This window comes from Humulus lupulus, chromosome 1, assembly GCF_963169125.1.
Source record: "Humulus lupulus chromosome 1, drHumLupu1.1, whole genome shotgun sequence".
Taxonomy (NCBI): domain Eukaryota; kingdom Viridiplantae; phylum Streptophyta; class Magnoliopsida; order Rosales; family Cannabaceae; genus Humulus; species Humulus lupulus.
Window position 1 is genome coordinate 113,140,433 of NC_084793.1, and position 16,871 is coordinate 113,157,303.

Sequence of the window (16,871 nt, forward strand, 5' to 3'; positions counted from 1 at the left end):
GCCATGATGAGAGAGTTTTTCAGATTCCCATTTGACAAAGGAATGATCGGTAGCAGCAGGAGTAGCAATAGCACCAGTGAGATACCCCAAGCGAGCATGACCACAGAGATACATCTTCACAGATTAGGACCATTGTAGAAAATTCTGGCCATTCAATTTATGGATAGTGATTTGGAGGGAGTTTTGATGATCAAATGATGTGGGAGAGGCATCAGAGGGAGCTTTGATGATAGAAGAATCGACTGAAGTATCCTCAAATGTGATGGAAACAGTGGGGGCAATTTGTTTTGGAAGGGTAGCATCAAGTAGAGAAGCCATAAGGAAAAGAAGGCTGGATTTTTTCTTTTAAAATTTTTGGGATTAGAGGGGTGGCACTGTTACCATGTGGAAATTAGACTTCTATATTTTATTGAATGAGAATTATGCCTTTAATATAGGCACTGTACAAAGAATGAGGATTTTTGGTAATGAATACTGTTTACCAAGATTTTCGGAATCCACACTAATAGATATTAGCTAAGAATAAAGATATAGAATGTAGGAGATTAATACAGGATTTTTACGTGGTTGGGGCGTTAATGAGCCTTAGTCCACGAGTCAGTTGTATTAGAGTTTGGAAAGTCTTTTACAATGGAATTTTTCTCTATATTTTGACAGAGTAACTGTATCTCAGTCGAAAATAGATCATTTTTTCCAGTGTTCTATAGCCTGTATTTATAGACTCATGGGAACACTGGGTCTGGGCCGGGTATAACCCGGGCCCATTAGAGATATGGATACTCTTGGCTTCCCTGGTGGAAGCCCAATATAAAAGATAAAACATACATAAATTCAAGACTAATTAAGACCCAATAAGGTGGCCCAAGAGCTTCGCCCGACAAAACGGTGCTTTTGGTCTGGGCACTTCGAGTTACGAGGCAGATTCAGGGGACAAGATCAATCAGAGTACTTGGCAGTGCAGACCTGAAACAGCGGTGTGCAATCCCGAGGTGGCTTTTTCTGCAGGTGAAAAGTAGGGACAACCCCCACGCGAAGTGGGGCGGCTTCATGGTCCCGGACGCTTTTCCCTACCAACCGGGGACGACCTAATCCGGGTTCGTTTACCACAGGCCCGGATCGTTTACCAGTGTCCAGGACCATTTACCAATGTCCAGGACCATTTATGTATACTTCGATGCGATCCTGAGCTATGTACATCTCCCGGACAACTGTCCTGGAACGCCGCCCCAGACACCGTCCGGGCCCAGGATCGCACTAGGGCCGTGCCCCATGGACACTCCTGTATCCAGCGGGCCTGGGCCGGGCCCACACTCGAACGCTCAGTCCATGGGCCCCGACCGCCGTCCCGGGCCTACGTCAGGAAATAGGGATAACAAATACAAATTATCCTAACATAATTACAGAAATTCTAGGAAGAAATAAGTCAGCCTATAATTAGATAATATAGAAACTAAATATTTATACTGCTTGGTTTCCATTCTAAAAGGGATACCGTATAATAATAATATTAATAAAACATTACTTCCTACATTATCAATTGCTGAAAAACTAGTAGCTTTTTAAGTTATTGGACTTGGAAACGTATTTTGCGATACTCAAGTAGGTATTATGATTTATGATCCATTATTTTAATCAATTGAAATGTCAGTGTATGAGTAATGAAATAGTAAGTAAAACTTGATGTTATATGCATCTTCTTATACCAATATGCCAACATCATTAAACATTACAAAATTATGTCTTTTTCTAAAAATTTGACTACATTCTCCCTCCCATAAACAACCCCCTCTCTATCAAGCTCTCTCTCTCTCTCTACCAAGATGGTGCCACCACCACCATGCACCGCCAAATCTCGACCACAGCATAGTACGACCTTAATGTTGCCAACGAGTTAACATCATCCTCACCATTGATGTCACCACCTCCTATTACCATTTAAGCACCAATCAATTTTTTTTTTCTTATGTTCTAATGATTCAAAGTCAAATCCAAAACTTACACCTAAGAAAATGTTGATTTAAAATACTAATTTGTTGATTTCAAATACATATGTACATGATTATTTTGGTTTTGTTTGTATTTTTTTTCAGATCTAGAACTATGAAAATCTGTAGAATTTTCATGACAACATCTTAAAACCATTGCAAAACCATCGTTAATGCATCGCTAAGTTCAAAATTTTGCAAATTTTTAGAGTTCTACATCTAAAAATATGCAAACAAAACAAAAATAATTATGTACATATGTGTTCGAAATCCACAAATTATTTTCTTAAGTCAATCTTTTCTTACGTTTAAGTTTTGGATTTGACTTTAAATCATTAGAACATAAAAAAAAGTTGATTGGTGCTTCAATGGTAAGGACGATATTAACGATGATGCCAACATTGAGGTGGTGATATGTAGTTGTAGACAGGTGGTAGCACGTGGTGGTGGTGGCATCATCTTGGTAGACATGGTAGAGCGAGAGTTTGAGAGAGAGAGAGGGGTTGTTTATAGGAAAGGCAATGTAGTCAAATTTCTAGAAAAAAGCATAATTTTGTGAAGTTTAATGATGTTGGCGTATTTATTAATTAGGCTATAAAAAGATGCATAAAACATCAAGTTTTTCAGTAGTAAGTGCAACGCTATTTGATAGGAGGACGAGTTTAGCACTAACTACACACCAATTTTTTTTAATCGCTCATACTTACTAACAATGTAGTTGATGATGGTCATGTTCTAAAAATATAAAAGAATAAAATTTAAAAACTATCAACACATGATTATGAATTTTTTTAAAAATACATATTTCTTTAATTTAAATAAATTTATGTTTAAAAGCATATATATATATATATATATTAATATATGAAAAAGAATAATAGTGTCAAATGAAATTTAGAAAATTTCAGAAAAAAATATCATGCTTCTCATTAAGTTTATCATAGTCACATCACTCTTGTTTGATTCTAAATTTTTCTTTGGTTTATTTTTCTATTTTCATTAATCAACCTCAACAATGATCATAGTCGTTTTATTGTTAGATTTTTTTTATTTGAAATTTCTACACAACCATTTATGTTATTATTCTGCAGAGTTAGTTAATTGGGCTTTTGGAAGTCAATTTTATAATTTTAAAGTTAGTTGGGTTTCCAATGTCTTTTCACATTGAGAAAATTAAAATCAATACCTATTTTTTAAAGGTCTCTTAAATTTTTACCCCCTTTTAAAACTCTCTTATTTATACTCAGTTTTTTACTCCATGTTCTCATATTACCCACTGTCTAGCTAAAACCTTTGGAAAATTTGATGTTAGATGCATGATAACTTAATGAAGTTTTTTAATATATCAACATAAGCTACTATCCCAAATATATAACAATTTAAATTTTTTAGACAAAAATATCCCTAACATTCAAACAGTTATTTTCTCTCTCAATCTGAACTCTCTCTCTCTAACATCTCTCATTCTCTCACTCTCTCACTCTCTCTCTCATTCTAATCTTGCATATTTCGAAAAAATACCAAAATTTAAAAGAATAATTATCTGAAATAGACATTTGAGTGAAAAAATATGAACCTCAAAAGTTTTCGTCAAATTTCAGTGCAGAGCATCGAAAAAGCATTGTTTTCGCCAAAAATCAAGTTTTCATGATTGCATCATAATATCATCGATTTTGCATCGAAACACCATCAATTTTGCATCGAAAAAGCATCGTTTTGGCCAAAAAAACAAGTTTTTATGATTGCATTGCAAGAGCATCAAAACACCATTTTTGATTGAAATTGCATCTAAACACAATCGAAAAAGTATCGTTTTAGTCAAAAATAAAGTTTTCATGATTGCAGTGCAATAGCATCAAAACACCATCGATTTTGCATCGAAAAAACATTGTTTTGGCCAAAAAATAAGTTTTTATGATTGCATCGCAAGAGCATCGAAAACCCATCGATTTTGCATCGAAAAAGCATCGTTTTGGCCAAAAATCAAGTTTTCATGATTGCATCGCAACAACATCAAAACACCATCGATTTTGCATCGAAATAAGATTATTTTGGCCAAAAAACAAGTTTTCATGATTGCATTGCAAGAACATCGAAACACCATCGATTTTGCATCAAAATTGTATCAATTTTGCATCGAAAAAGCATGATTTTTGCCAAAAAATATTTTTTTATGATTGCATCACAAGAGCAATGAAACACCATCGATTTTGCATCGAAAAAGCACCGTTTTGGCCAAAATCAAGTTTTCATGATTACATCGCAACAACATAAAAAACCCATCGATTTTGCATCGAAAAAGCATCGTTTTGGCCAAAAAACAAGTATTCATGATTGCATCGCAAGAACATCAAAACACCATCGATTTTGCATCGAAATTGCATCGAAAAAGTATCGTTTTTGCCAAAAATCAAGTTTCATGATTGTATCGCCATAGCATCAAAATTGCATCGATTATTCATCAAAAATGCATTGTTTTGATGCAATTAAGATGTTTTTTTTATGGTGTTTCGATGCAATTTCAATGCAAGATCGATGGTATTTTAAAGCTCTTATGATGCAATCATGAAAACTTGTTTTTTGGCCAAAATAATGTTTTTTCGATATAAAATCGATGGTTTTTCGATGCAATCATGAAAACTTTGTTTTTGTCCAAAATGATGCGTTTTCGATGCAATTTCGATGCTCTGCGTTGAAATTTGACGAAAACTTTGGAGGTTCATATTTTTTCACTCAAATGTCGGTTTTAGATGATTTTTTTTAATTTTGGCATATTTTTTAGATCTACAAGATTAGAATGATAGAGAGACTGAGAGAGTGAGAGAATGAGAGATGTTAGAGAGAGAGAGTTCAGATTGAGAGAGAAGAGAGGTGTTGAATGTTAGGGGTATTTTTGTCTAAAATATGAAAATTGTCATATATTTGGGATACTAACTTATGATGACATATTAAATTTTTTTACTAAGTTATCATGCATATAACATGAAATTTCCCAAACCTTTCAATTCCCATCATATTCCCTAACCCAATTGGCTCTTCGTCTTCTTCTCCTCAATAGCATTCAACAGGGCATTGCAAGCCCATCCATCCTAGCAACTAAACATTTCATCTTCTCTTCCTCCAAGAAACACATACTCTCGGTTCGTCTTCTCTTCATACCATTATTCACAACATGTTCTTCGTTTAGGAGTTTGAATGCCTCTTTTATTACCATTTTCCAGTTTTACGTGGTGGTTTAATGAAGTTGGGTTGATTCATGATTTGTGTTATGTGTATACCTTGAATGATTTTCATGCACTTCGTGTATTTACTAAAATTCCTTAACTAAACTTCATATGTTTGTCTACTTGATGAACACATTTTATTTTCTCGTGGTGATTGTTTTGGTCTATGTTTAGTTATGTATGTATGTGTATGGGGATAATTTCACCATAATTGATGTGGCGTAATTTTATAGGTGGATACAAAGAAAATGCTGCGAGCTCAATACAGAACTGATTGAATAGTTAGCTAAGCTCAACACTCAATTTATTGAATAGTTGGCTGAGCATAATGCTTAATTGATTGAATAAGTTAGGTGACCTCTGTGCTCAACAAATTGAATAATTACCTGAGCTCATCGCTCAATTGATTGATTTGTTAGTTGAGCTCATCGCGTGAAATGAATACAAAAAAGATCGAAGGATGAGTTAATTCTGACATGTGGACAACAAGGATAGGTGCTCTTAACTGGACCCTTCATTATTTTTCCATGTATAGATGACAGAGGGACCACATTTGGGACCACCAGACCCAAATCTAGTCAAAACTTGTTTAGATTAAGGATTGGGAGGGTAAGCAAAGTGTTGACTTTGACATTGAAGCTGTTTTGTGCAGGTATTTACACTTTGACTTCTTTATTTAATTCGAGATTGGACGACTTCAAATGAATGGCTTCTCCAATGAAATGCGATAACTATTACGGATCTGAAGATACTTATATATAACTATGTATGTGAAATAAAATAATATTTTTATGATAACAAAAGATTACTGTGTCTTGTACAGAGTTGGATGGTGACCGAGAAAGAGAAGAGAAATCTGCGATAAAAAACACCGACGGAAGAAGGTGTGAGCCAATCATTGCCAGTGGATTATTGCAAGAGTTGCACAAGGTGATGAAATTTATGTAGCAAATGAAAGAACATGATGACACTAGATTCAAACATGCAGAAGAACGATGGCAGCAGGCAGATGATTGAGATCAAAATTGAATAGAGGAGATGGTCGTGCAACAAGCTAAATTGATGATTGAATTGGATATGATGAAAAAGGAGAGAGAAAATCACCAGGGGTGAGTTAAAGCTACTGTAGCAAGAGTTACAGATGAAACTCGGCCAGAAGTGACTGTAGAGCTATAAGAGGAAGAAGAAGATATCCCCGAGATATATGAGGAAGAAAGACAGAAACCATCTGAAAAGAAAATAGAACAAAGTGATGCGCACGCATCAAAGAAGATGGGAACACCAATCACTCAAGATCAATCACAAATTCAACATTCGCCGTCCACACCGGTAATATCGTCAAATTGGATAGAACAGATGATGAAAGAACTACTTGACAAAGTAAATGTGACAAGCACTCAGAGCTCTATGGAGATGGAAAACGAAGAAATTAAGGGCATCTCTTAGTCTCCTTTCACTGATTGGATTGTTAGTGAGCCAAAGCCGAAGGATTTCGTTATGCCAAACTTTAATTAGTTTGATGGTAGCTCAGATCCGTTCAACCACATTTCGCAATTCCAGCAAAAGATGGAAATGGAGATAGAGAATGAAGCAATGCAATGCAAAGCTTTCACAACCACTCTAGCAAGACCAGCATTACGATGGTTCAAGCAATTAAAGCCAAAGTTGGTGAACTCCTTTGTGGAGCTAGGTGAGATGTTTGTGCAACAATATGAAGGAAATACTGAAACGCTGAAAACAATGGGAGATCTATATTATGTGGAGCATGGAGTGAATGAACACCCTCGAATGTATCTGAGGTGATATTTGAAGTGGTGCATCAGATAAATAATGTAGACAAGGCAGTATCTATTGGGAATAGTGCCCTTAAAGAAATTGTCGTTGACATATGTTTTAAATAAATTAAATAATAGTATCGAATTATTATATATATAGACTATGTTCGATATTATGTTTATAATATAAAGTAAATATCAGAAAATTCCAAAGTTCATCCATGTGGTTTTAATCTCATATTGGTATGAGAGGATCAAGATTGAGATAATGAACTTAAAACAGTTCGCATTAAAATAAAGTTATGGATTCTTTAGATTAATTACTGCTAGTACGGTTCACTAGCATTATGAATGCAAGTGACCTAAATTCGGGTCACTAGTGTAGTAGGATACTTTAGTGAAGCAACTTTATATATAGTGATATATAGAATTGAACCAGATGTGATTCTTAAATACTAGTTTAAACAATATTTCGTAGTATCAATCAAACACATCGAACGATGATCATATACACAATGATCTTAATCCTGAGGTTACTATGAACTCCTATATATGTCATCTGATCCTTTGATTCATGCGTTAAGGTTTAGATAGACCCAATAAGATATTAACACTTGTCATGTGTAATAGTAATATTATTAGTAATAATAATAGTAATAACTAGTAGTAGTTGTAGTATGTTTAATACTGTGGATTTTGGTTCAAGCTGGGACTTAGTTGGACACTCGTAGTAACACTTGTAGATTTTATAAGTTTAACCTATAGTTTAAGAATATTAATTATAACCTAAGGTTTGATTAATATGACTGATTATGAAGATGATAATTATTATAGTATAAGGTTTAGATAGACCCAATAAGATAATAACACTTGTCATGTGTAGGTTTAATGAGAAATTAAGTATTTTTGAGGAGTAAGTTTATTATGAGTAATATTTGAAAATCCTAGGGTCTGCCAGCAGCTTTGAAATCGTTAAAGGACTTAGTCAAGGCTGTTTACTCAATACAAATTAGGCTGAAAATGTGTAATTACGTGTATAATATTTCAGCGTATGCCGATATATCGCAGCTCTAGGGGGCGATATATCGCCACACGGGGATACAAAAAACACGTAACTTCGCACGACAACTTCGAGGTGCGACTGTATTTTCAATGATTGATTTGCGGTCCGGGTGCCATCAGCTCAAGGTACAGGGAGAAGATATTCCTAAGACAGCTTTTAGAACTCGTTATGGGCATTAAGAGTTCTTAGTTATGTCTTTTGGTCTTACCAACGCACCAGCCGCGTTTATGGACTTGATGAATAGGGTCTTCAAGGACTACTTAGATAAATTTGTCGTAGTGTTCATCGACGACATCTTAGTATACTCCATGGACGAAGTTGAGCACGAGGAACATTTTAGGTTGATTTTGTCATGACTAAAGGAGCATCAACTCTAGGTCAAGTTCAAGAAATGCGAGTTTTGGCTTTCGCAAGTGGGGTTCCTCGGGCACATTATATCCAAGGACTAAGTTACAGTAGACCCATCAAAGGTAGAGGCCGTGAAGGATTGGCCAAGACCAAAGAATGCATCTGAAGTAAGGAGTTTTCTGGGATTAGCAGGTTATTATAGGAGGTTTGCAGAGGGCTTTTGTAAGATAGCTACTCCACTCACCAACCTGACCCGAAAACAACAAAGATTCAACAAGAATGATAGATGCAAAGAAAGCTTCCAGTTGCTTAAGGACAAGCTGTGCTCAGCACCAATACTCTGTGTACCGACACCCAACGATAAGTTCATAGTCTACTGTGATGCGTCGAAGCAAGGGTTGGGTTGCGTGATGATGCAGAATGACAAGGTGATAGCCTACACCTCAAGGCAACTGAAGGAGTACGAGCAACGCTATCCAACTCATGATATGGAGTTGGTAGAGCGGTGGTCTTTGCGTTGAAAATCTGGTGCCATTATCTTTACGGAGAATGGTCCGAGATTTATACGGACCACAGAAGTTTAAAAGACTTCTTTACTCAGAAGGAGCTTAACATGAGGCAGCGCAGGTGGTTAGAGCTAGTGAAGGATTACGACTGCGAAATCCTATACCACCCGGGAAAGGAAAATGTAGTTGCTGATGCGCTAAGTAGGAAGAGTTATGGAAGTTTAGCAGCACTAGCCGGAATAGAAAAGTTACTGCAGCAGGAACTGATCAATGCCGGAATAGAGGTAGTTGTCGACAAGCTAGCTAACTTATCTATTCAGTCAAATCTGCTAGAAGATATACATATTGGGCAAGGGCATGACGACACATTAGCGGCACATATGGATGCAGTCAGTGAAGGCAAGGCCATATATTTCTCAATGTCAAGTCAAGGGATTATGATATAAGGATCGAGTATGTGTGCTAGATAATCAAGGGATTAAGATGGCGATTCTAGAAGAAGCGCACAGTACCCCGTACTCAGTTCACCCAGGGTCAACCAAGATGACACACGTCATCAAGACAATGTATTGGTGGCCAGGGATGAAGAAGGACATAACAGAATTTGTGTCTAAGTGTCTAGTATGCTAGCAAGTGAAAGCAGAACATCAGCAGCTTGCAGGCTTATTGCAACCGCTTAGCGTACCTAAATGGAAGTGGGACGATATAGCTATGGACTTCGTGACAGGTTTGCCGCGAACAAGTAGGCGACATGATTCGGCTTGGGTAGTAATAGATAGACTAAACAAGTCCTCTCATTTCCTACCTATTAAGACTTCGTACACAGCGGATCAGTACGCAGACATCTATCTCCAAGAGATAGTATGGTTGCATGGAATCCCTAACACAATAGTGTCTGATAGAGGATCGGTGTTTACATCGAGATTTTGGGGAAGTTTACAGCGAGCTATGGGTACTAAGTTAAGTCTTAGTACAACTTTTCATCCTCAGAAAAATGTTCAGTCCGAGCGTACGATACAAATTTTAGAGGATATGCTACGCGCTTGTGTACTTGATTTCAGAGGATCATGGAATAAGTACTTGCCTCTGATAGAGTTCTCCTACAACAATAACTACCAGTCAACGATTGGGATGGCACCTTATGAGTTACTTTATGGAAGAAGGTGTCGATCATCGCTACACTGGGACGAGGTAGGAGAAAGGCAGCTTCTCGGTCTTGAAGCTGTTAGAAAAGCTCAAGAAGCAGTAGCACTAATTAGACAGCGTATGCTTGCTGCTCAAAGCCGACAGAAAAGCTATGCGGATGCCAAGCAACTCGATGTGGAATTCAAAATCAGAGATCAAGTCTTCCTGAAGATATCTCCTATGAAAGGTGTGAAGCGGTTTGGGAAGAACGGCAAACTTAGTCCCCGATTTATAGGTCCTTTTGAGATATAGATTAGCCCTACTGCCAGCCCTAACATATAGCTACAACATGTTCCACATCTCAATGCTACGCAAGTATGTGTGAGACCCATCTCCCGTCCTCAAGTACGATACGATAGCACTCCAGAAAGACTTGAGTTACGAGGAATGACCGGTTAACATCCTAAATAGTGGGATGAAGTAGTTACAGTCCAAGAGTATTCCGATAGTCAAAGTCCTATGGAGTAATAGTTTTGAGCGAGTGGCAACGTAGGAGTTGGAAGAGGACATGCAAGGCCGGTATCCAGAATTATTTGGTAAGTAAATTTCGAGGATGAAATTCTTTTTAGTAGGGGAGAATTATAGAGTCCAAGAACTTTACTTAGCTAGTAAGATAGTAGTAGTAATAGTAATAGCTAGTAGTAGTTGTAGTATGTTTATTACTGTGGATTTTGGTTCAAGCCGGGACTTAGTTGGACACTCGTAGTAACACTTGTAGATTTTATAAGTTTAACCTATAGCTTAAGAATATTAATTATAACCTAAGGTTTGATTAATATGACTAATTATGAAGATGATAATTATTATACTATAAGGTTTAGATAGACCTAATAAGATATTAACACTTGTCATGTGTAGGTTTAATGAGAAATTAAGTATTTTTTAGGAATAAGTTTATTAAGAGTAATATTTGAAAATCCTATGGTCTGCTAGCAGCTTTGAAATCATTAAAGGACTTAGTCAAGGCTGTTTACTCAATTCAAATTAGGCTGAAAATGTGTAATTACGTGTATAATATTTCAGCGTATGCCGATACGCAGCTCTAGGGGGCGATATATCGCCACACGGGATACGAAAAACACGTAACTTCGCACGAAAACTTCGATGAGCCTCGGGAATATCAGCCCAGGAGATATATCGCCTAGCATGGGCGATATATCAGCTAGGGTGCATGATTTTTGAATGATTTTGAAACTGAGCTCATTTTAATCCTTAACCTCTTGATAAGTCCAGAATCTTTATGATCGAGTCTTCAGCTTCTGCTGAACGATTATTCAAATGTTTTTCAATTAAAAAAGCCATTATTTTATTCAAGCTAAATGAAGATCTTTTCATTCTTGAACTCTATAAATAGGATCTAGTACCCAGCCATTTCTTCATTCATCAAGCTGAGTTCAGAGCCTACAAGCTTCTAGGTTTACTTTGGAGTGTTAAACACTTGGGTTGGGGTTATAAGCTTTATCATTATAAGATTATTAAACACTTGGGAAGTAAGGTTTATAGTATATTTCGGTTTCGAGGTGTAGTTCGGTCATAGAAGCATTCAAAGGTATTCCTAGTTCCTTTCTGTATTGTTTCATTAGTTCTTATAGTTATTCTCTACTCAAATCCTAACTCAGTCTTCTCTATTATTGGTTAGGCATCTAAGTTCTTGAACTTGAGGTTCTTGTTGGTAAGTATCTTTTCGATGGTGTAGTTCATTCTTTTCATCTCTTTTCCTTAGTATACTCACCTGTCTATTATGGTTTTTAGGAGTGTTCCAAAATCCCGATCTTGTTCTCATCATCCCGGTATTTTTGGTAAGGAAAATAGGGTAGTTCTTATGTGATATATGTTTATATAAAAGTGTTATGATTATGCTATAGTATGTTTCTATGTGTTATGATATATGTATGCTTGGGGCTTATAGTTGTTATATAGCAAACCCTATCACATTTATGTTTTGGGGCTTATAGTTGCTATATAGCAAACCCCAATAGTTATATGTTTTTGGGGCTTATAGTTGCTTAACTAGCAAACCTCATTGTAGTTTGAGGCTTATAGGTGCTTAGTTAGCAAACCCCAATAGTCACCATGTACATGGGTTAGAATTATGATATGTGATATAGTGTATGTTCATAGTTTATGTGTATGATTATGTTTCATGCTTGTAGTAGATTTTCCTTGCTGGGCATTAGGCTCATTCCTTTATGTTTTATATGTGCAGGAAAATAGTTATGGCGGCAAGTTGATTCTTGGCAGCTTGGGAATGTGTGTTCAGGGAGAATGGAAATCGGTGGACTGCGCGAACGATTCGAGGATGAAGTTGTTTAAGTCTTTCAATCATATTTTCTATGTATTTTTGCGCATCTGAATTGTAATAAATTTTAGGATTTAAGTTATGTTATGCTTTATTTACAAAATAATGGGATCCCATGTCCTACTTATGAATTTTATGTATTTTTTAAACCTTTACTTTACAGTTTTTAAATAAAGTTATGGTCATTTCATATGTATGTTTTCTTAAGATTAGTATAGTAGTTATTAATGGTCCAAAGTCTAGAATAGTTGGGTCGTTACAATAGGTCCATAGGTCCCCAAGGTGGCTCTATCAACACCATATCAAGGTAAGAGTTGATAAATGGGTAAAACTATAATTTAGAAATTTGAGAAGAATTTTATTCTTCTGGTCAAATATACAATTATATGATAATTGAGGTTGAATAATTAATTTGAAATTAATTATTAAATTTAAAAAATATATTTATTTATTTAAATATAGAATTTTGAAATATATATAATAATAAATAAATTAGTTTTTGAAATTAATTATTTTATTTGAGTGGGAGAAAATAAAAATGGTAAGTCAAAATAGTTTTTATTTATTGATTTTTAAGAAGATGATGATAATGATGATCATCAATTTGAATTTTGAATTTAAGATTTAAATTTGAATTATGATTGTGATCTTTTCCTTAAAAAGACAATACCATATTTTGTGGGAATGATTTATTTAATTAAATAAATAATTAAAAAGAAATAGGAAAATGCAATATTTCCTGAAAGGGAATAGTGCTACATGCATGACACAATCCAAGCACTATGCAATGCGTGTATATGATACTGATAATGTATCAATATTGTTTTTATTTTATTCATTAATAATTTAATATATTTTTTTAAAATTTGGTATGTTTGATATTACCTAAATCAATTCTTATCATCATTATGATTGTATTATATTATTGTATTATTATTATTAGGAATAATAATGTTATATATAATCTATATATATTATGTGATAATAAGAGGAAAAAGGTGGTGATTCAGAGGAGTTTCTGAAAATTGTCAGACAAGATATTCTCATCTTCTTCTCTTATTAGTCCAACCTTTCTCAAGCCATAATCTAAGTACTCATGTGTTGAGATAAACTTGCGATTTCTAAATTACAACCCCTTGTTCTCTATGTGTCCACACACATCTTGAGGTGTAGAGAATACTCCGGAAGATTGTGGTCTAAGTACTTAAAGCGTTAGATATGAAAATCGTTATTTATACAAAAAGACTTAAGGACACTTGGTAGGCATCAAGAGGTAAATATTTCTATTCTCGAATATATGTATACACGTGTATATAATATATAAATATGTGTATATATGTGTTGCATGATTAATGATATTGCATATTAATGGTTCATGTTTATGGGAATAATGCCCTTAAAGAAATTGTAGTTGATAAATGTTTTAAATGAAATAAATAATTGAATTGAATTATTATATATATAGACTATGCCCGATATTATATGATAATATTAAGTGAATATCAGAAAATTCCAAACTATACTTATGTGGTCTTAATCTCATATTGGTATAGGAGGATCGAGATTAAGATAACAAACTTAAATAGTACTATGAATAATGGGCCCGCCACACATGAGTTTTTAGCTGCGTTCTATGATTGGTTTTCCAATAATTGGTACCAGAGGAGGTCATTAATCTACACCTATTATTAATTGCTTTGTGGGGTTATATGCATTTTTATATTATATGTGATATATGTTTGAATGGATGGATGTTTATTTTCACGATGATAGATTCTTAAGGGTTGTTTATTATGGTTTTTTTGGTTTAAGAATTGTTATTAAATTTCTAGATGAAATGTGTCAGCAAATTTGGGGCATAGGATTTTTGTAATTTTTTCTTTAAAATTTGGGGTATAAAATTCAGCTGTGACCCCGAGCCCGAGACCGAGCTGCTGTTTGCGCTCCAGCCGCACGCCTAGCCACCGTGCCACTGGTGTGCCCACACTACTACAAAAAATTCTTTTTAGGACTTGCGGGGCGCGAGTTCTCTATTTGATAGCCTTAAAAAGTGAGATTTTTTAGGACTTGCGTTGTGAGTCCTGAAAAGTTTTATTTATTTTTAAAAAAAATGATTTATATTTATTTTAAATTAAAAATTACGATTTAAATGAAACTTATAGATTAAAATAACAAAACTTGTACATTCAATGAGATAGTTACAAATCTAAAAAATAAATTTTGGAACAAATATAAATAATTAATCTTTTCATATGAATATTCCCCAAAATTCTAATTGATCTTCAATGAAACACAACAATTAGCAACTATTCTAATTACTTCTAAAGATAAAAAAACAATTTTATATAATTAAATCTACACGAGTCTACAAATTTTCTTAGAAAAACGGGCAGCATAACAATTGCAAATCGGACATCCCCAAATTTTAAAAACCTGCAAACACAACATATAAAAAATCTCAGGCAGTCTAGAAACAAACACAACATATTAGTTAAACATAACTAATTTGAAAATGAAACACAAAATACCTAAAATATTAATATACCCTAAAAACATACCCAAAATAAAATAAAATTGATAATTTCAAATATTAATCTATACACTAAAAACATATCCAAAATAAAATTCAAATCAATATATATAATTTAGAAATAACATTTAAATATTAAATTAAAAAACAAACTAAACTACCGTGGTGGACGGAGGCGCCGAGAACCACCAGTCGGCGTCGCCGTCGACGTTGACATCGAGCCCCAGCCAGAAGCCTTGCGTCGATGAACCCCTGAATTGCCCGAAGCTGTTGGTGAGAATAATCGAGCGTGTGTTGGCCGAAGCTTGAAGTCGTTGCCCCTACGTCATTCGAAGCTGTAGTCGTCGCCAAGAACCACCTAGCCCGAAGCCGTCGCCCCTGTGTCACTTGAATCCACCGCTGTCGCCGAGAACCACCCAGCCCAAAGATTTGCGCCACCGTCGACCGTCGTCCACAACTATTGATGATGAGTTGCTAAGAGTGTCATTATGTTGAATGAAAGTTGTAGAGGAGCTGTGTTCTTTGTGTTGAAGAAGAATGAAGGAGGCGACAAAGTTAATATGAAATAGGTTATTAGGTTTAGTTATTATATTGATGATATAACATTTATAAAACTAAAATGAAATGTTAAAAAAAACATGTTGTTAAATATTATTTCCCAGTAAAAAATAATTATTTGTTATTAATTAAATGACAACACTTAAATTTTCTATTTAGGTTTTTTAGGACCCACAAATTTTTTTAGGACACTCATTACGAGTCCTAAAATACTTATTTAAGGGCTCTCAATGATTGTCCTAAAAAGTCCAGGAACTTTTGTTAAAAAAAATCAAACTTTTAGAACACACATAAGTTTTTAGGACTTTCATCGTGTGTCCTAAAAAAATTCTTTTAGGACTTGCAATGAGTGTCCTAAAAAGTCCAGGAGGTGTTTGTTAAAAAAAATCAAACTTTTAGGACACACATAGTTTTTAGGAACCGCTTTGCGGGTCCTAAAATGTCCAGGAGTTGTTTTTAGGACTCGCATCTAGGTGAGTGCCCTTTTAAAGTGTCCTAAAAGAGTGTTTTTGTAGTAGTGCCAGCAGCTGCGCCCATGTGCCCAGGCAGCCACGCCCCTGCATCAGGCTCCATACACTCCAACCGCGCCCCTGCACACCCAGCCACCGCCGGACCAACTGCTGCCGCAGTCCCTTGATACACACCTAGGGTGTTGTTACCATAAATACATTTTTAGTTATTCATTTAATATAAAATCATAAATTGACTTAAAATAGTTTTAATTTGGAAATTTCTATAATTAATATAATGGTGATTATTTACCTTAATTAAAATTGTTTTAATTGTTATCTTCCATAATTAAAATTATTTTAATTAAGATATACAAAATTAAAATTATCTTGAATTTTAATTTATTAAAATTAAATTGTTTAATTTTATTTTTGAATTAAATTACCCAAATTCAAATTGGGTCTTAGAAACTTTTGGGTGTTAAAACCTAAAGTTTAATTATTTTAAGAGTTTGTTTAAAATAATTAAAAGTTGTATAATACAAAATGGATATGGAAAAAGGGGTGGCATTGGCTCAAAAATACTACATCTCAAGGTTGAAGATCAAAGTGCTCTTCATCAAGCCTTAGTTAGTCTATGTTACATTTTTTCATGTATATTTTTGCAAATGTTGTAATTTTTTCTAGAAATACCCAAAAGATACCATACCCGCTTTTATTTTATTTATTTATTATAAATGTTTTAATGTGATTAAAATGTTTAATATTTTGCCATGCATTATAACATGCCATTCATATACCCACACAGTATGTAACTAGCATGCATTACATTCGTGTATGAACATGCTATTAGGAGCATCCTATATTTTTGTTATATGTTTATATGTGATAATTCATATAATAATAAATTTAGTCTTAATTAGTTAAGATGGTAAATCAAAATTAAAGT